This window comes from Micromys minutus (genome assembly GCF_963924665.1).
Source record: "Micromys minutus genome assembly, chromosome: 1".
NCBI lineage: Eukaryota > Metazoa > Chordata > Mammalia > Rodentia > Muridae > Micromys > Micromys minutus.
Window position 1 is genome coordinate 79,505,876 of NC_137969.1, and position 21,965 is coordinate 79,527,840.

Consider the following 21,965-nt stretch of genomic DNA (forward strand, 5'->3'; position numbering starts at 1 on the left):
TTTTTATTTACCCATTCCCAGTCTGTTCCCAGTTTCTTTCTCACTGGGACACTTCTCAGTAAACCTCTTCATATTTTCTCAACTTCTTTTTGTTTGTATGTGGCCCACAGAGTTATTGAGCATTTTGTGGCCCAGGTATGTGTGTGGCAGGTTCATTTTTCTGGAGCAAAGACAATATATCATGGCTACACCAATGATATATTTATTATTTAGAGAACCTTGACTTAAGTAAATATTTAAATATCTCTTCACTAGAGGAAAATCTTACAACTTAACACTTTGAACAACAGCATAACAGGTTCGGAGTACACGTAGGAGCGTACTCTCTCATTGAGCAATGCTCCACCCTGAGCTGTGTTTCTATAAAAACATATTTTTATCCTGGTTATTCACTAACATTGCTGTTTATTTTTCAATTCACACACTGAAATTCATAGTTAAATTTATTTATTTATTTTATTTATGGTGTTGAACTGGAAAGTTAATAAGAAAGACTTGACTGCTTCTTTATGCAAAGACTCCTACAAACAATAGAATATTTAGTATTGCATTAGGATCACTACACAAAATCTTCTTTGTGCTAATACAATGTTAGCTACCTCAGTGCTAGTAGACAAATGCCAATTGGACTGTTTTCTTCTTAGCAACAGGGGAAAGACATATATGAGATCAATACAGGGAGCTCTGTACAGGTTGGCTGAGTACTCAATATCTATTGAGGTTTTCTATCAAAGAGGGAATTTGGGCCAAGACAAAGTCATGAAGAAGATTAGCCAACTGTTTATATTAATGAATTTGTTGAGTATTACACTATACTTACGATGTAGAATGATTTTAAGCATTTTTCTAGGAAATGGAGAAAGGTGGGGAAATAAGTCAAGATTCTCTAAATTTAAGAAGTTATTGTTCAGTCATCACTTAATATTCTATAGGTAAGCCCCCCAAAATTGTATTAAAAATACAATTCTATAATAATCATTTTCTTTTTATGTAACTTCCTCAGAGGTACTAAGTAATTTAATTTCAGGTGATAATTGGCCAAGCATCCAGAGTTCAAGCCAAACTATCTGTCTATCCAGTTTCAGGATTACCTATGCATACAGTAGCATGTTCCTCTCTGAAGAGGGAACTTCAGGCATGTGTGCAGTGGAAAATACAGTGAATCACAGGCCCAGTTGTGGAATGCAGCTTTGATTTGAAATGGGGCCAGCTGAAGGCAGCAGGCAGTTTCCATTCACTGAGTAGAGAACAAATACCCTTGAAGACTTACATGTGAAAGTTATGCAATGATAAGCTCCAAATTATTTCTAATTATCAATGCCAAGCAAGCCTAAGGGAAGTCTCCTGGGCTGAAGGTAAAGTTATTGCCCCTCCCCACACGTACATCGCTACCCAGAAGCACTAGTCTCTTGTCCTGTGAAATCTCCACTCATTTCTTCCTCCTGTGAATTCCAGGACCATGTCAGGATCCAGCCTCTTGGCTGTCAGCATCACTAAACAGCAATGTGCAGTGTCAATCAGAAAATTCCACAGAAGACTCAAAATGATAAATTGGTAACAGGAAATGAATTTTGTGCTAAAGCCATGTTCGTGGTTATCAAAAATATGATAAATAGGCATCCTATATAAAGTTTAAACTCATGGATTATTTTGATTACTTGATATTCTTGACATTATTACAAAGCAGGTTACATTGTATAACAACTTACCCAAAGTCATGCAATTGATAAAAAACAAATATAAATAAATTTAACTTTATAATCCATTTTCCCCACGTGTATTGATGTATAGATGAAGATCTGAACTTGGAGGAGGACTTTTACATGAGAAATGGCAATGCTAGTCATCTTTACAGAGGGTGCTTCCTAATATGATGTGCTGATAACCTCTTCTGAAAGAAAAAGTTATTAACTAAATGTAGTCATTAGACAGAAATAATATTTTTGCTTTAAGTTCAGTTTTATATTCTTTTGAATTGTTCTCCTTAATCTAAAAATAAATGTCTCTAAATGGTACTATTTTTCATCAAGTTTTAAATTACAATGAAGATACAAACTATAGTGGAAAGATCATCAGTATTTCCATGCACAACATTTTTTGCCATAGTATTCAATTCTTCTTAATAGAAATGCTATCAACTCAGTGGGGGAAACCTTTATACTTTACTTTGATAATATTTATAGAACATGGTATATTATAAATGTCACCCTTCGTGTGATAATTTACAGATGAGACTACTAGCAAACACTGAGCCAAAGGAAATCGGAATTTTAAAAGAAATGTAAAACCAAGGAAAGTTGTGAGAAACAAACGAATGATCTAACTTCAGTAATTTCATTTTCAAAAAGAAATATGATGGAAACGGAAGGGAGACAGGACCATAAGAGAATAGGACAAGCAGCTGGTCCGGCAATCTTCTGCGTCAGCTGTGGATATGGTGTGAGTACTCCATTGGAAGGGATGTTACCTAATCACAGCCATAACAACAAATCCTCCTCTTGGTTAATTAAGAGTTGATCACCCCGACATAAATACTTAGCCATGCTGATTTGAGGTCAACCAATTTACAGGACCATTTTAGTGTCAAAGCAGGAATTATATATTTCCTAGGAGTGGGAAAAGTGATGTGGTTTGTCTGGAAGGATGAACAATGGGGTTCCGAAATGCAGAGACTAATAGAATGACCATTATGCCCTAGTTCCATCTTTTCCTGTCCCACCTCCTGTCTATCTTAGCCTACTTTTGTTTCACATGGTCCTTGGAGAAGCCAGACTGTCTTTATGACTCACTTTCCCTCTGTGCTTGGAGGAATGGGAAGGACCTGATGGTGGTAATAGTCTGGTGAGTTAGAGAGTCTAGCCAATGGGTCAAGAATTTCAGATGCCAAGTCTGATAGTAGATAGTTAGTGTGGAACCTTGAATGTGAAAAACTCATTAGATTTTAGCATCTTTATCTGCAAAAAATAAATAAGTGTAATAAACTATAAAATTATACACAAATATGAAATATTTGACATGCTTTTTTGCCCTTGCAATTGAACTCGCCAGGCTACTTACCCTTCCTCACACACACACACACACACACACACACACACACACACACGCACGCATTAGTCTGTGATGGCAAATGAGCAATAAAGTAGCTAGACTTTTCAAGTGTTTATTTCCTGTCTGTATTCACTTGTCTGAAGAAACCGGCCAAACTGAGAACACTCTTCTGAGTGTTGAGTCTGCAGTATTGGATACAGAACAGGATTCTTCGAGGTCTTCCCATCATAAAATGCAAAAGCTGAAAGGAATTCTTTTAACTTCTCTGTTTTCCCACTGATGGATTTATGGGTACAGAGACGTAATTATTTAGGATTCCTAAAATTCTGCTTCTACTATGTTAAGTAATTATTTAATTTGAAAGTATTGTAGCAACATACACTCTACTAATTGATAAGTATCAATATATTTAAGGTTTAATGACAATATATTTAAACATTTATTTTTCTTGGATTTTCAAGAACCAAGATGTTATCCTAAATAGTCCAGAAATTTATGGTAAAAAAAAAAAATGTTATAAGTCTTAGACTATACCCTCAAAAAGGTACAAGCCATTCAAGAAAACAGAATGAATTCTCTCACTACATTTGCTTTCCTATATAATATTTTAAGGGTACATAAAAGCATAGTGAATAATTGAAATCGTATATAATTATATACCCTGTTTATTATTTCCATGTGAAAGTCTTATTAATTTTATTTTTCATAATTATAATAGAATGGGGACTTAAAGTCTCAAACTCAACAATACACACAAAAAGATTTCCCACCAGCTGCTGCCAAAGTTTTTCCCTTTTTGATTCAGCCTTTACCCCTCTCTACATGTGCCTGGATGTGACCTGCTTTCTTGTTTTTCTCATCTTAGCCATACATAAGGCCACAAGTTCAACCACAGCTGCAGGAAGGACAAATAAAGGGTTTGAGACAAAATGGGGAGACTGCTCAGACTCACAGAGGCCCTCAATTGAGAGCTGGGGGTTCTTTACAAGATCATAACTCCTTTGCACAACCTGGCAATCAATCTCGTGTCATATACCTAGTGAAAAGGCATGTGTTCACGGCCTATTGCTGTCATAACAAATTGCTAAAAACTCAGTAGTTTGAAAGTTTTCATTTTGCAGTTCTATAGGCCAAAACTCTAGTAGATTCACAAAGCCACAATTAACCTAAGAGACACCATGACCTCTTACCTACAGCTGCTGGGAAGAATCAGCGGGATTCTGTTCTCTTCCACATCCAGGCCACAAGTAGTGAGTCCTGCTCTGAGTCTCTCTGACACCAGCCATACAGTGCTCTCAGCTCTTAAGGGCCCTTGCAGTTCATTGATCCCACTAAATAATATGTAATCACTTCTTCTTATGAATGCATATACATATCAAATCTGTAGAAAGTGATCTCCCATTGCAGAGGTTATGGTCTGAACATCTTTGGATGGCCTTGTCTTCCACGGGACTGCTCTCTGACTTTAGAGGACCTTGGGAAAACGATTGCTGCATTTTCTATGTGCAGCATTTCCAGGAGTCCTCTATGACAGGCTCATCTTTTAAAGGTTTCGAGGAAAGCTTCCACTGTGTCTGCTACTCTATCATGTGACTTGGTCTCATGTGACCTGGTTGTACAGAGACGGAAGACTGTTCTGAGGCATGAAGAGGAGGCCTGTACTCACACACCAGACCAGACAGCCCCCATCACAAAGCTGTTCCTCCGAGCTGTTCTGATCTTTCCTCTGTCTGCCAGGGCTCCTTCTCCCTGACTCTAGCTGTTTGAAGTCAATAAAAAAGAAAAGAGGTTGCTTGAAATTTGATAGGCTGTTCTTTGTAAAACTGGCAGCAGGTAGTTGTAAGTCTTACACATTTAACTTTGTAACAAAACATCCATTTGTGTATCCTTCACTGTGAGGTGTCTCTGTAGAATTACCTAAGCCAGTCACCAAGTTACAAGGTATTTAAGAAGACCAAGATTTTCCATACCCAAATCTATGACAACATGTTTATATCCTTCTATGCCTGTCATTTTCTCTTTGTATAAAATAGCTATCATTGGGCTGCAAATAATCTACAAGTTAATAATTAATATGTATTTCCTCTCTAGAATAAATGCATGCTACAATGGATTGTTTTGATTTAAGTATTGAGGAGCATGAAAAGAATACATTATCAAATGCTTCCACATATCTTTCTCAAAATTTGGCACAAAACAGATGGAATCAGGTGAGTTCAGGGTAGTATGACTGTAGATATTAGAGCTAAACACCATGACAAAGAACCCACAGGTGAAGTGGGCCCTGACTGTTGCCCTATGCTCGGGCTTATTACCTGGGCTCAAAACTGGGCATAAGAGCGATTCAAAAGTGGAATGGAAGCTGGTATAGTGGATGTCCAAACTCTACCTGAGCTTCAGCTGAGGGGTATCACTGGCCACTGTGCTGCAGAGGTTCAGCACTGCTTTGCAGCAGAAAGGGTTTGGCCTCTGTAGGTTACTTTTGTTATTTGTGATGAGGGAATTCTCTGGGTGCTTTTTCCCTTTCTTCAGTAAGAGGGTCCTGCTGAGGGAAAGCTTCCATCTTGAAATGGGCCATAAAAACTCTTGCCTAGTATCCAGAATCTGTCTCAGAGAAGAGCCTGTGTAAAAGGCCAGTATTAAAGTTAAAAGGCTACCTTTCAATATCTCTGTTCCTTAACCTTGTGCTGACCAGCTACTGCCACACTCTGAAATTCAGTTCTTCCTAGAGTGACCACCTCCTGGTCTTTTAATTTCTTATATTAGATTATATTTAGCAGGAAGAGGGAAGCTGACATGCCACATACTTGAAAGACAGAATTTACATTTCTACTATGTGGATCCAAGAGATCAAATTCGGGTATCAAGCTTGATGACAAGCAACTTTATTGGCTGAGCCATCTCACCAGTTTTATCCTGGTATTTTAACTCAGTCTGTCTTCTGTGTTTTCCCACAGCACACCATTAGTACAATCTTCTACTCATTTTTTTTTTTGGCAAGTATTATTTTTGAAAGTTACTTAACATTCAAACTCAACCTAAAGCTATCTCATAGGAAATAGTTAATAAACACTGGATGAATAGGTGGACATTTTTGTTAATACTACATCATCATAGAACAGCAGCCAGACCAGATTTGGTTTCCATAACGTGAATGTATAGGTGTTAGGATGCTGCCCATTCTATCTGTACTGACCAACTTATCTACCCATAATGCCTCACTCTCTTTCTCCCGTAGGAGATTATGACTACTGAGATGAGCTGAGGCGAGGAAGTAAGCAATGTGTGCTCATCATGTTGCCTAAGCCTGTCACATACGCAGGATGACTCACATTAGTCGTGTCCCTACTAGAAGCCCAGAAGTACCCTGCCTGTGGTTTATAGTTAACAGGAACTTACTAGATACCCTGTAGGCTGTGAGTGATTACAGTGTATCTGTTTCCTAATGTGTATCAAGCTATGCAATAATATAAACTTTGCTACAAAACCACAGCCCTATCAGAGAGTAAAGACAGGGAGAGAGTGCTTCCCACGACAGGACAATAATCCACTCATCTATGATGGACTGAGCAGCTGACATGCCTCCCAAACAACTCTTGTGTTTGCAGTCAGCTTGAACTGCAATGTTGCTTGTTCCTTCCTTTCACCTGCCACGATACACCATACTTGTCCTTTAACCATGCCTTTGGTTTAAACTGAAAACCTCACAGGGTCTAGGACTACACTCTTTCTACACTGTGTCTGCATTATATGCATTGGAGAGCAATAAATGAGTAAGCTAAAGACTATGTTGATTTCCTTATTTTCTTTTCCATTATTAGAATACCACAAACTAGGTAGTTTACAAACAATAGAAGCTTGTTTGGATTACTGTGCTAGAAAGTCCAAGATGGAAGAGTCACTTCTAGTAAGACTTTCTTTTGACCACAAACATCATTACATAATACCGACTCCTATTGTAATCAGATCCAAGTCTGGAAACTCACATTCAACTCCTGCATGTGTCCTACACACACAGACACACACACACACACACACACACACACACACACACACACACACAAAATTTAAAAAAGAAAAAAATAAAGTGAAGTTGATATTTTTACCCACAAAGTTAGTTTTCATTTGATTTTCACATATACCTTAAGGAGATAAGGCTAAATCTATCCATTTCATACTTAAGGAAAGTGAGGCACACAGAGGTGAAAATGCTTGCCAGTATTACAGGTGCCATGGTCCAGAACTGAGATTGGACCACAGGAGTGACAGTTAATACTGACTGTTAACCCAACGAGATCTAGAATCACCTAGGAGACAAGTTTCTGCTGATTTATGTGAGGAAGCTTCTAGATTGGGTTAGTTAAGGTCGAATGTTGATCCTCATTAGAAATGGCATCACTCCATAGGTTGGACTCCTAGACTGAGTGGAGCACCAGCATTTACCTCTCTGCTCCCTGACTATGGATACAATGTGGTAGTTCCTCACATTCCTGCTGCTGTTCCCCTCGTGGTGGACTGTACCCTGCAAGTGTGAGCCAAAATCCTCTCCTCCCTTAAGCTGCTTTTGTCAGATATTTTGTTTCGTGTCTTAGTTAAGGTGCCATTGCTATAATGAAACACCATGTGAAAGTTGGAGAGGAAATTATTTATTTGGCTTACACCATTCATATCACTGATCATCATCTAAGAAAGTCAGGACAGGAACTCAAACAGGAAGAGAACATGGAAGCCTGCAGAGGCCATGGAGAGATGCTGCTTACTGGCTTGTTCCCCGTGGCTTGCTCAGTCTGCTTTCTTATAGAACCAGAGACCAACCAGCCCATGGAGGTACTGTCTACAATAAATTGTGCCCTCCCCCATCAATCACATATTTTTAAAAAATGCCTTATCAGCTTGCCAAAAACTTGATCTTAGGGAGGCATTTTTTCAGTTGACATTCCTTCCTCTCTTGTGACTATGGCTTGTGTCAAGTTGACATAAAACCATCCAGAACACATCAGTAATGAGAAAAGTAGCTAACATACACAATCTGTTGCGCTTCTTGAATGGGATTCTCTATAGTACCATCCAAAAAGGGGGCATTATCATATAAAAGGCCACAGCTACAGTCCTTGGGCACTATGTCTGCTTGTAACTACCTGAAAGCTGTGCAAAAGAGATATGATGATTATTGAAGTGTTCATCTTTTATTTCAGAGAGAATATCCATTTCTCTACACACAAAAAAAAAATATATTAAAGTAACTATGGAAATGTGACCCTCTGTGACTGACATGGATGACATCTGGTCAGACCCTTTCATTATGGTTTTTGCATCAGAATTTAAAATGCTCTCCAAATGTATAAAATAACGCTGTGTTGAAGCAGATGGATAATGTCAAAAATGTCAGATTATAGCATAACATTTTTTCAAGTTCTTTAATCTTTTTTACACTCCATTCTTGATCTCCACCTTGTCTGACCTCTGTTCTACATCCCGTACCCCTCCTCCCACGCAATCTCCAAGAGTATGTTTCCAGCCCTCCAGCTCCCCACCCCCACCCCACCAGATACCCCCCCCCCAGGGGCCTCAAGTCTCTCAAGGGTGAAGTGCATCTTTTCTCACTGATTTCAGACCCAGCAGTCCTCTGCTGTATGTGTGTTGGGTGTCTCAGCTCGTGTATACTGCCTGGTTGGTAGCTCAGTGTCTGAGAAATCTTGGGGGTCCAGGGTAGCTGAGACTGCTGGTCCTCCTATAGGGTCATCCTCCACCTCACCTTCTTGCAGCTTTTTCCTAATGTACTCACAGGGGTCACCAGCTTCTGTCCACTGGTTGGGTGTAAATATCTACATCTGACATTTTCAGCTGCCTGTTGGGCCTTTCAGAGGGCAGTCGTGATAGGTCCCTATCTGTAAGCACACCATAGTATAAGTAATAGTTAGTGTCAGACCTTGGAGCCTCCCCTTGAACTGGATCCTAATTTGGGACAGTCACGACACTGCCTTTCCCTCAGGATCTTCTCCATTTTTGACCCTGAAATTTTTTTCAGACAGGAATAATTCTGGGTCAGAGGGTTCTGACTGTGGAATGGCAACCGCATCCTTCCATTTAATGCCCTGTCTTTCACTGGAGGTGGGTTTTACAAGTTCTGTCTCCCTACTGTGGGGCATTTCATCTAAGGTCCCTCCCTTTGAGGCCTGAGAGTCTCTCACCTCCCAGGTCTCGGGGATATAGTTTATAACATAACTTTTAAAAGGCAGAGCTTAGCGGAATGCATTCTGACCTTATAAGAGGTATTGGGGCACCAGTTCCCCCTTCTCTTTGTCTCTGTCTCTATCTGTCTCTCTGTCTCTATCTGTCTCTGTCTCTCTCTGTCTCTGTCTCTTCCACTCTCTCTGACTCTCTCTCTGGCTCTTCATCTCTCTGTCTCTCTGTCTCTCTGTCTGTATCTCTCTGTCTCTCTGTCTGTATCTCTCTCTCTCTCTCTCTCTCTCTCTCTCTCTCTCACACACACACACACACACACACACACACACACACACACACACATTTCCTGGCCCTGAGATGAATAGTTTGGTCATATGCTCTCATAGTGTGTTCATTGCTACAAGCTCAAAACCAGCAGGACCATCTGGCCACAGACTGAAAACTCCAAACCTTTGAGCCAACTCCCCTTTGAAGATAATCATCTCCAGTATTTTGTCTCAGTAGCAGAAAACTAACATCACAGATTACTTACTGGTGAATGAGTTGTAAGGTAAAAGAGGAAAGATTCTTTTTTTTTAATTTATGAAATGGAAAAGACACCAATCTGTAAAAGAATATAATTGTTAATATAAGTCGGCAATGACTTCTCTTTTTCTTAGATTGTACTTCTGAGCATACTTTAAAAATGGATTGGCAGGATTAATATAGTAAAAATGGCCATCATGCCAAAAGCAATCTACAGATTCAATGTAATCCCCATCAAAATTTCAACTCAATTCTTCATAGAGTTGGAAAGAGAAATTGGCAAATTCATTTGGAAAAACAAAAGACCCAGGATAGCAAAAAAATTCTTAATAATAAGAGAACTGATGGAGGAATCACCATCCCCAATTTCAAGCTGTATTACAGAGCAATATGATAAAAAAAAAAAAAACTGTATGTTATTGGTACGAAGACAGGCAGGTAGGTCAATGGAATAGAATTGAAGATCCAAAAATGAACACACACACCCAATGTTACTTGATCTTTGACAAAGGAGCTAAAACCATCCAGTGGGAAAAAACACAGCATTTTCAACAAATGGTACTGGTTCAACTGGCAGTCAGCATGCAGAAGAATGCAAATAGTTCCAGTCTTATCACCTTATACAATGCTCAAGTCCAAGTGAATCAAGGACCTCCACATAAAACCAGATACTCAAACTAATAGAAGAGAAAGTGAGGAAGAGCCTCAAACACATGGGCACTGGGGAAAATTTCCTGAACAGAACACCAATCAATGGCTTATGCTATAAGATCAAAAATAGACAAATGGGACCCCATAAAATTGCAAAGCTTCTGTAAGGCAAAGGACATTATCAATAGGACAAAATGGCAACCAACAGATTGGGAAAAGATCTTTAACAATCCTACATCTGATATAGGGCTACTATCTGATATATACAAAGAACTCAAGTAGTTAGACTCCAGAGAACCAAATAACCCAATTAAAAAATGGGGTACAGATCTAAACAATAAATTCTCAACTGACAAATGTCAAATGGCTGAGAAGCACCTAAAGAAATGTTCTATATCCTTAGTCACCAGGGAAATGCAAATCAAAACAACCCTGAGATACAACTTCACACCAGTCAGAATGGCTAAGATCAAAAACTCAGGTGACAGCAGATGCTGGTGAGGATGTGAAGAAAGAGAAACACTCCTCCATTGTTGTTGGGATTTCAAGCTGGTACAACCACTCTAGAAATCAGTCTGGAGGTTCCTAAGAAAACTGGACATTGTACTACCTGAGGACCCAGCTATACCACTCCTGGACATATACCCAAAAGATGCTCCAACATACAACAAGGACACATGCTCCACTATATTCATAGCAGCCTTGTTTGTAATAGCCAGAATCTGGAAAGAACCCATATGTCCTACAACAGAAGAATGGATACAGAAAATATTATACATTTGCACAATGGAATACTACTCAGCTATTAAAAACAATGACTTCATGAACTTCTTAGGTAGATGGATGGAACAAGAAAATATCATCCTGAGTGTGGTAACCCAATCACAAAACACACACAAACAAACATACATACATACATACATACACACACACACACACACACACACACACACACACACACACACGAGCATGGTATGCATTCACTGATAAGTGGATAATAGCTCAAAAGCTCAGATTACCCAAGATACAATCCATAGACCACAAGAAGAAGGAAGACCAAAGAGGGGATGCTTTAGTTCTTCTTAAAAGGGGGAACAAAATACTCACAGGAGGAAATACATAGACAAAGTTTGCAGTAGAGACTGAAGAAAAGGCCACCCAGAGACTGTTCCACCCCAGGAATTCAGCCCATATACTGTCACCAGATCGAGACAATATTGTGGATGCCAAAATGTGCATGCTGACAGGCGTCTGACAAATACAGAGTCAGATGCTCTCAACCAACCATTGGACCGAGAATGGGGTCCCCAATGAAGGAATTAGAAAAATGAATGACGAAGCTGAAGGGGTTTTCAACCCCATAGGAAGAACAACAATATCAACCAACCAGACACTCCAGAGCTCCCAGAGACTAAACAACTGATCAAAGAGTAAACATGGAGAAAACCATGGCTTCAGCAGAATATGTAGCAGAGGAAGGCTATCAGGTATCAAGGAGAGGAGAGGTCTTTAGCCCTATGAACGCTCAATACCCCAGTGTAGGGGAATTCCAGGATAGGGAGATGGAAGGGAATGGGTGGGTAGGGAACACTCTCATAGAGGTAGGGGAGGGAGATGAGATAGGGTTATTCTATAGGGAAAACTGGGAAAAGGTGTAACATTTGAAATGTAAGTTTAAAAAAATCCAAAAAAAGAGGAAGAAAGAAAGAAAGAAGAAGGAAAGAGTGCTAGATTAAAAATCATGTAGAGAAACCAGCCATCTGGGCCCCACATCCTCTTAGGGGAGGTGAAAGCTTGGCTGCCAAAGCCACCAACTATGATTAAAAGCAACTGAAGATGAAAAGAAGCACAAAGAATTTCCCAAGTATTCTCTCACAAGATTGAGATTAATATCATACCTCTCAACATAAGCAAATGCATTGTTATTCCTGTTTTTAAATTCAAGAAATTGTTTTGAAAACATGTTTTTCCTTTTTCTGAACAGTTGATGGACCACCAGTATTTCAGAAGTATGACCATGTGACCAGCCTTGTAGAGTCAGCTGATTCCAAGTGCCTCTGAGACCTACTGGGGACTCCTCAAATAGCCACAGAATCAAACCTTCATTGGTCCTTAGGATCAATTCTAGCAAACTATATGACATCAACCACTCTCTGTGGGGTCAACACCTTACCACACATGCCACAGCCACACTTCCTATATTTATTAACAAAATAATACATCGAATGTAGTTGGCACAGGGACGGATAGCTTCACTCAGGAAATCTACATAATACAAAAGACTGAGGGGAAAACGGCCCTTCTCCAAAGCTCTCAATGTTAGTCATACTGCAAGATGGCAGTGTGCCAATTGAGTAATTGCTGCCATGTTTGCCTGTGTAGACTCAGCCTCATGCTCCCTATAAAGTTTTCATCAGGAAAAATACAGGTTTTCTTCATAGAGAAAACAAATGTCTTATCTCTGCTATTAGAAGAATCTGACCCTGGAGTATTTGAGAGTTCAGGGAGGATCGTGATGCTAGCCAAGAAGTATTTAACAAGCAGGAACTGTGAACTCAACAATAGTGTGGGAAGTTTTTATTATTGTAGAAGCATAACTCACAGTAGCACTGTTTCCAAAAAGAAAAAAAAAGTTTCTGTTATGAATGACTGGTGACTCTCTTTAAACACTCTTGCTCTGGTGTCCCTGTCCCTTAACCTCTCTGCACAATCATTATAAGTTTTTATGGCTTCTCCTGCCTTGCCCATTCCTAAAACATTACAATTCCTAGACACTGGGGTCATGACCTTTGTTCCTTCTGTGCAGTGACTCTAAGATCATTGTAACTTGAAATATGGCCATTCTGAGCTATACCTCAAGATTAAAATTGTATAACAAAAAGATGTATGTATCTAACTTCCCACTGTTCATTCCCAATTGGAAATCCCAAGACTCCTTGCATCCAACCGAACTCATTTAATGCCCATTAAAATAATTCCTCCTTGTATTTTTGAACCTAGAAAATGTTTTGCTCAAACCACACCCTACCCAACAGCTAATTCTCTATTGCTCCTTCTTACAGACTGCTTCTTTTCCTTCTGTGGTTACTTTGATTTTTGACATTGCCTAAATTGCTACAGCAATGGCTTCCACTCTTGCTTTTTCCTACACATTCTCCAGAAACTACAGCAACCATAATATTCTGAAAAAGGGATGACAGCAGAGAGAAATAGAGGTGAAAGGGGGAAGGAAGAAGAGGAGAATGATTATTGCTGAGCATTTTCACTGCCCTGCAGATAAGTCGTGGTCTCTAATTAACTGCTGCTACTGTGCTGACATTTTCTCATCCCTTCCCATACTCTTGAGTAGTCTCTATAATAATGAAAAATTATCCTTTGTTTCTCAAGAGTTAGTCCTTCACCCCTATATCTTAGATTAAGCTACTTGGTTTCAAACGCTTTTACCATTGTCTCCACAACCTTCACTTGGCTCATTGCTTCTTCTTCTTCTTCTTCTTCTTCTTCTTCTTCTTCTTCTTCTTCTTCTTCTTCTTCTTCTTCTTCTTCTTCTTCTTCTTCTTCTTCTTCTTCTTCTTCTTCTTCTTCTTCTAATTCTTCTTCTTCTTCTTCTCCTCCTCCTCCTCCTCCTCCTCCTCCTCCTCTTCCTCCTCCTCCTTCTTCTTCTTCTTCTTTTCTGCTGCCCATCTTCTCTATAATCTTTGTGGTCTAAGTTGAATGTACTTCCAGTGTGCCTTATAATCACCCAATGATTTTAAGACAATGTAGGGGGAAACACTACATGTTTGACATAAGACATTGCCATAGGAGCCTTCATACAAGGGCATTGTCATGAGGTGGGTAATGGATGAGGTGAATGTACACCAAAAAAATAAGTTTAAAATCTTTTGGCCATGGAACATAATGTCTACTCAATTGCTCATCCAAATTACCAGACATTCATGGCAGAAACTTTTTCTGGAAACATTTTCTGGTCCTATGAGTTATGCTTCCCTAATCTCCACATAAAACATCCCACACCACTGTGAAATTTGAAATTTATGCTTGCTACATACTTCTTGGCTAGACACATAATCTTCCTGACTCTCAAACTGTGTTGAGAAGTTAACATTCAGAAAACAAGATTACTGTTGTTAGGAATGTGGCTAGCATCATAAGAAATGGCCACATGACCCAAGTGTCTCAGTAAGACCAACTTGACTTCTGCAGAAAGGTGCACTGCAGTGGTGAGCAGTTGCCAATCATATGGAGTGGCAGGCTTTGGAGACAAGTTTGCAGGGAGCTGAAACTCAGGAGAAAAAGAACCTTACATTCTAGGAACTAGAAAAACAAAATTTATGTGGGGGGTTACTAAATGGCCCTCTCTTGAAGTGGAGTTATTCTTGGGTGACCAGTTAAGCATGACAATATGCTTCTCACAGTATTCATAGAAAGCTCAGGGCTAGGAGACTTGGTACTTCAAGAAAAAAATTACATTAAAAAACAAAAGAGAGAGAGAGAGAGAGAGAGAGAGAGACCACACTGATTGGTAGCACGATGAGGCAAGGAATTTTTGCAGTGAATGTCAAATTTTCAGTGTGTACAAGTCCTCAGTTTCTCTTTACACTCCTCTTTTTGTAAATGAATAGCTGTAGATTCCTCTCCAATAACCATGACTTCACTAGCTCTGAGTTTCCAGCACTAGGCATCATTTATTTTTTTGTTGAAAAGCTCTGAAATCCAACTAAAGAGCTGTAACTGTCACTATGAAAATCAGCGTGAAGAATTTTCACAAAGCTAAAAATAAAGCTACATATAACCCAGCTACATATACCTTTGGTTGTGTGTGTGTGTGTGTGTGTGTGTGTGTGTGTGTGAGAGAGAGAGAGAGAGAGAGAGAGAGAGAGAGAGAGAGAGAGAGAGAGAGAGACTGTGTATGTTTATGTATATACATATATCTTATATGTATGCTTATGCCCAAAGGACTGGACATTTTCCTTCACAGATATTTGCTCAGCCATGTTCCTTGCTGCCCTGTTCACAATAACCAAGAAGTAGAAACAGCCAAAATGTCCTACAAATGATGAATGAATACTAAGAATGTGGCAATTAACACTATAAAATACTGATCAATTATAAAGAAAAATGAAATCACAAACTTTGTTTGTAATTGGACGGTATTGAGTGAGGTAGCCCAAATCCAGAAAGACATACACAATATCATTTTTTATCTTGTTTTGATTAAAAGTTATCAATGATAAAATGTTATCATTGTCTGTGTATTCTCTCTCTTATTTCCACATTTTTTATCTCATGAGAGCTCTGTATAATAAGCCCAATATATGTGTCTATATGTATTAAATACCTCAAAGATATGCATCTAATTTTTTATATTTATATTTATTAATCTAAAAGTGTATTAGAAGTATAAATATATTTAAATATAGTATTTCTTTAGCTATTCATCTGTTTTAAACTCATTCAAGTAAATCTCTATCTGAATTAATCTCTCATTAGTGCAAAACATCAGCATGGACATCTCTTCAGATAAGCACATTTTATACAGCTATGATAAAAGTCAAATAACTTATTAGGAAAGCAAGAGGAGGCATGTTTTATACAGAGCCAACCAGAGGATAGATTAATGGTCATCTAGCCTAGTAGAAAGATTCTAATAAAGTATGAAATGATACATAACCAATGAGCCAGAATGAAGTTCTTTAAAAACATATGATTTATACTGAGACAAAAATATTAAAGGAGAACTTCAAATGTTGCTCTCTTACAGTGCTGGCAAATGAGAACTAGGTAATACACAGAGTAGGGATGGTTGAAGGAAAAAAAAATCATCATCTCCTTGGGCATTGTATTGAGATTTAAAGAACCTCAACCCAAACCCTGTCTACATCTACTGTTTCTCAACAACAACAATAAAACTGGGAAGACTTCCGTTGGTGTTAATTAATGTTTAGAATCAAGAATTAATTAAATTAGATGGAATCTACTTAGAGGCAGACAGCTCAAAAAAATTACTTCTTTGCTTTCCTGACCTCATGAAATAAAATCTTTCAAACCCAATTTTCAACATTTTGCAAGAAGGACTCTATAAAGCTGGCAGGCTATGCATTCTTGAAATTGGTCTTGTGTCTTCAGAATCCTAGTTTCCATTCATAATTATGCTACTAAGTTCCATCATAGGTTGGTAAGCATTAGCACCTCAGAGTAAGCCTTGCCACACACAGATATATGCCATATACTAGGGCATTGTCTCTCATCCTCATCTTTTTCCTGCCAGAACATCACATATGTTGCCAAAGATATCCATGCAAATGGTTCTGACATCTAAGCTACTGGCTTAACTTCTACTCAAGTAGATGACGGCAAATTCTAAACCAAGAAGGCCAATTTGAAAGCTCTAAAATCTCAGGCTAGATTGACACCAGCTCCAAATCTGGCTCTACAACTCTACAAGTTCCTTTTTAGAGAAGAAGCATCAGCTACCAGTTTGAAATCTTAAAGTATCACTTTTAAATCTGGATTAATTAGTCTTGATTCTCTAGAGTAATAAAACTCTCTGTAAATATAGAAAAGAAATTTGTTAGAATGACTTACAGGCTACGATCCAGATAATACAACAAAGTCCAAGAGTCTAGTTGTTATTCAGTCCAAGAGGCTGAATGTCTCATATAGTCTTCAGTATATGCCAGAATCCAGAAGAAGTAGGTTCTAAAGTCAATGAAGGAATGGACTTGCTGTCAAGGTGAAAGAAAGCAGGCAGAGTAAAGGTTATTTCTTCCATATTCTTTATTTAGGGCATCAGCAGAATTTGTGGTTGGTCTTTCAACCTGAAAAGTTCTGGATTAAAGCAGTGTCTACCCATCTCAAAGATCTGTATCATAAGCAGATCTTCCCAGTTCAAATAATCTAACTAAGCAAAAATTCTTCACAGGTGTGCTCAGACATTTTAGGATTTTAGTTAATTCATGATACAGTCAACTTGCCAATTAACATATGTCTTTAATATCAGCACTTTGGACACTAGTGCATGATTGCTGTGAGTTTGAGACTAGGCCAGGCTATACAACAAGTACCAAGCCAACCAAAATTCTGTCTCAAAAAAACTTTTGCTTTTTGATTTATTATCTAATATTGAGGGTATAAATTAACTAATGAAATTGTATGCTCTGCTCTATGACATAAAATAATTGGTTTTGCTTCATTTTCTATTGTCGGGAAGAGGCACCATTACCAAGGAAACTTATAAAAGAAAATTGAATTGGAACTCATAACTCCAGAGGATCAGAGTTCATAGCCATCACAGTAATTGAGAGTTTACATCTTGAAACAACAAACCACAAAGCTCAGAGGAAGTGAGGAGAGAGAGAGAGAGAGAGAGAGAGAGAGAGAGAGAGAGAGAGAGGGAGGGACGGAGGGAGGGAGGGAGGGAGGGAGGGAGGGAGGGAAGGAGGGAGGGAGGGAGAGGGAGAGGGAGAGAGGGAGAGAGAGAGACTATAAATGATGTGGGCTTTTTAAATCTAAAATCCCACCTCTAATGATACAGCTCCTCTGACAAGGCCACACCTCCTCATTTTTCCCAAACAGTTCCATGACATTTAAGGGGTCAAGGATTTAAATATATGAGCCTTTGCCAGAACGCTCAGGCCATTTGCCACCGGGAACAGAGGAGATCCAGGGTTGCAGGCCTGGTGAGACTGAGATGCAAGTGATCGGGACACAAAAAGGGCTAGGCCTGGTGTGCAGAAACCATGGCCCCAGATTAGGTTAGGGGAGCAGGAACTCTGCCGTAGGGACTCGGTTTCCACCTGGAAGGCCCTTGTGTGTAGACCAAACACTCAGGCCATTTGCCACCAGAAACAGTGGAGATCAAGAAACACAGGCCTAGTGAGACTGCACTGTGAGTAGCTTGGGCACAGAGAAGGCTAGGCCTAGCTGGCAGTAGGTGCGGCCCTCTGGTTTATCCAGGGTAGAAGGAACTCAGCGGTAGAGACTCGAATCTACCCAGAAGACCCCTTGTGTGGGGAACAAATGCTCAAACCATTTGACACCAGGAACAGCAGAGATCCAGGGACACAGGCCAGGTACATGGGAGAGACGGGAACCAATCACTGACAAGACCACGTATAATCACAAACAACAAGATGGAAAGAGGAAAGCGAAAGAACTTACCCAATGGAAACCAAGACAACCTGGCAACATCAGAACCCAGCTCTACCATCAGAGCAAACAGAAGAATGACAAACACTCCAGAAAAATAAGACTCTGACCTGAAATCATACCTCAAGATGATCATAGAGATCTTTAAAAAGAACAGGAGGAAAAGCATAAAGAAATAGAAGCTTTTAAAGAGGAAACACACACAAACACACAAAAAAACACTCAAAGAAATCAAAGAACTAGAGGAAAACAGAACCAAAGAGATGAAGGAATTGAAGAAGGAATTTAAAATGGAAATGGAAACAAGAAAAAAAAAAACACTAAAAGAGACAACCCTGGAGGTAGAAAACCTAAAAAAAAAATCAGTAGTCACAGGTGCAAGCATCTCCAACAGACTACAAGAGATGGAAGAGAGAAACTCAGTGGCCAAAGACAACATTGCAAACATAGACAAGACAATCAGAGAAGATGCAAAAGCCAAAAAGCTCCTAACCCAAAATGTCCAGAAGATCCAGGACACAATGAGAAGACCAAACCTAAGGATAATAGGAATAGAAGAGGGCAAAGAATATCAACTAAGAGGCACATATCTTCAACAAAATTGCAGAAGAAAACTTCCCTACCCTTAAGAATGAGATGACCATGAGCATAAAAGAAGTCTACAGAACTCCAAATAGAGTGGACCAGAAAAGAAATTCCTCCCAACACATAATAGTTAAAATGCCAGGTACCCAAACCAAAGAAAGAATACTCAAAGCAGTAAGGGAAAAGGGTCATGTAACATATAAAGGCAGACCAATCAGAATCATACCCGACTTCTCAACAGAGACTACGAAAGCTAGAAGACCCTGGACAGACATCATGCAGACCGTAAGAGAACACATGTGCCAGCACAAGCTGCTATACCCATCAAAACTCTCAATCACCATAGATGGAGAGACCAAGATATTTCAGGACAAAATTAATTTACAGAAAATCTGACCACAAATCAAGCACTACAATTAACTATAGGTGGAAAACCCAATACAAGGGGGGGGGGGGGGGGGGGGGACTACATCCTAGTAAGAACAAGAAAGTACCTAAGCAAGAAAACCAAAAGAAGAAAGACACACAGGCACAATTCTACCTCCAAAAGCAAAAATAGCAGGAAACAACAACCAATATTCCTTAATATCTGTTAACATAAATGGACTTAATTCCCTCAATAAAAGGACATAGGCTATCACACTGGATACATAAACAGAATCCAGCATTTTGCTGCATACTGGACACTCATCTCAGAGACAAAGAGAAACACTATCTCAGAGTGAAAGGTTGGGAAAAAAATCTTCAAAGGAAACAGCCCAAAAAAACAAGCTGGAGTAGCGATTTTAATATCGAATAAAATTGATTTTGAACCAAAAGTTATCAAAAAAAGATATGGAAGGACAATTTTACTCATTACAGAGAAAATTGTCAGGAGAAACTCTCAATCCTTAACATATATATGCTCCAAATACAAGAGCACCCATATTCATAAAAGAAACCCTACTAACTCAAAAAATACATAGCACCCCACACAATAATAGTGGGAGACCTCAACACCCCACTCTCACCAATGGACAGATTATGGAAACAGAAACTGTAGAAGGACACAGTAAAACTAGCAGAGGTTATGAACTAATTGGGATTAAAAGACATCTACAGAACATTTCATCCGAAAACAAAAGAATACACCTTCTTCTCAGCATGTCATAGCACCTTCTCCAAATCTGACCATATAATAATTCACAAAACAAGCCTCAATAGATATAAAATTGAAAACTTCCATGCATCCTATCAGATCACCATGGTCTAAGGCTGGTCTTTAATAACAACAAAGACAACAAAAAGCCCATATACACACGGAAACTGAACAATTCTCTATAAAATGATAGCATGGTCAAGACGAAATGAAGAAAAAAATTAAGGATTTTCTAAAATTTAATGAAAATGAAAACACAACATACCCAAACCTATGGGATGCAATGAAAGCAGCACTGAGAGAAAAACTCATAGTTCTGAGTGCTTCCAAAAAGAAACTAGAGAGAGCATATACTAGCAACTTGACAGCACAGTTGAAAGCTCTAGAATAAAAGGAAGCAGATACACCCAATAGGAGTAGACAGCAAGAAATAATCAAATTCAGAGCAGAAATTGACCAAATATAAACAAAAAGAACCATTCAATGAATCAACAAAACGAAGAGTTGGTTCTTTTTTAAAATTAACAAGATTGAAAAACCCTTAGTAAGACTAACTAGAGGGCAAAGAGAGAGTATCCAAATTAACAAAATCAGATATGAAAGTGGAGACATAACAACTGAAACTGATGAAATTCAAGATCCTACTACAAAATCCTCTACTCAACAAAGCTGGAAAATCTGGAGGGTGTGGATGAGTTCCTAGACAGATAGCAGATACTAAAGTTAAACCAGGACCAGGGAAACCATCTAAATAATCCCATAACACCTAAAGAAATAGAAGCAGTCATCAAAAGCCTCCCAAACAAAAAAATCCCAGGTCCAGATGGGTTCAGTGCAGAATTCTATCAGACATTTATTGACGATCTAATACCAATACTCTCCACACTATTCCACAAAATAGAGTCAGATGAAACACTACCTAACTCATTTTTCGAGGCTACAATAACACTTGTTCTTAAACCACACAAAGACCCTAGAAGGAAAAAGAACTTTAGACCAATCACACTTATGAACATTGATGCAAAAATACTCAACCAAATCCTTGCAAACTGAAGCCAAGAACGCATCAAAACGATCATTCGCCATGATCAAGTAGACTTCATCCCTGGGATGCAGGGATGGTTTAATATACAGAAATCCATCAACAAAATCCACCATATAAACAAACTCACAGAAAAAAAACACATGGTCATCTCACTAGATGCTGAGAAAGCATTTGACAAAATACAACACCTCTACATGTCTTGGAAAGAACAGGAATCCAAGGCCCATACCTAAACATAATAAAAGCAATATATAGCAAAAAAATAGCCAACATCAAACTTAACAATGAGAAACTTGAAGCTAAAATCAGTGACTAGACAAGGCTGCCCACTCTCCCCTTACCTATTCAATATAGTACTGGAAGTCCTGGCCAGAGCAATTAGACAGCAAAAGGAAATCAAAGGGATACAAATTGGAAAGGAAGAAGTAAAAACATTATTATTTGCAGATGACATGATAGTGTATGTAAGTGACCACAAAAATTCCACCAGAGAACTTCTACAGCTGATAAACAAGTTCATCAAAGTGGCTGGATATAAAATTAACTCAAACAAATCAGTAGCCTTCCTCTACTCAAAGGACAAACATGTGGAGAAAGAAATTAGGGAAAAGATACCCTTCACAATAGTCACAAAAA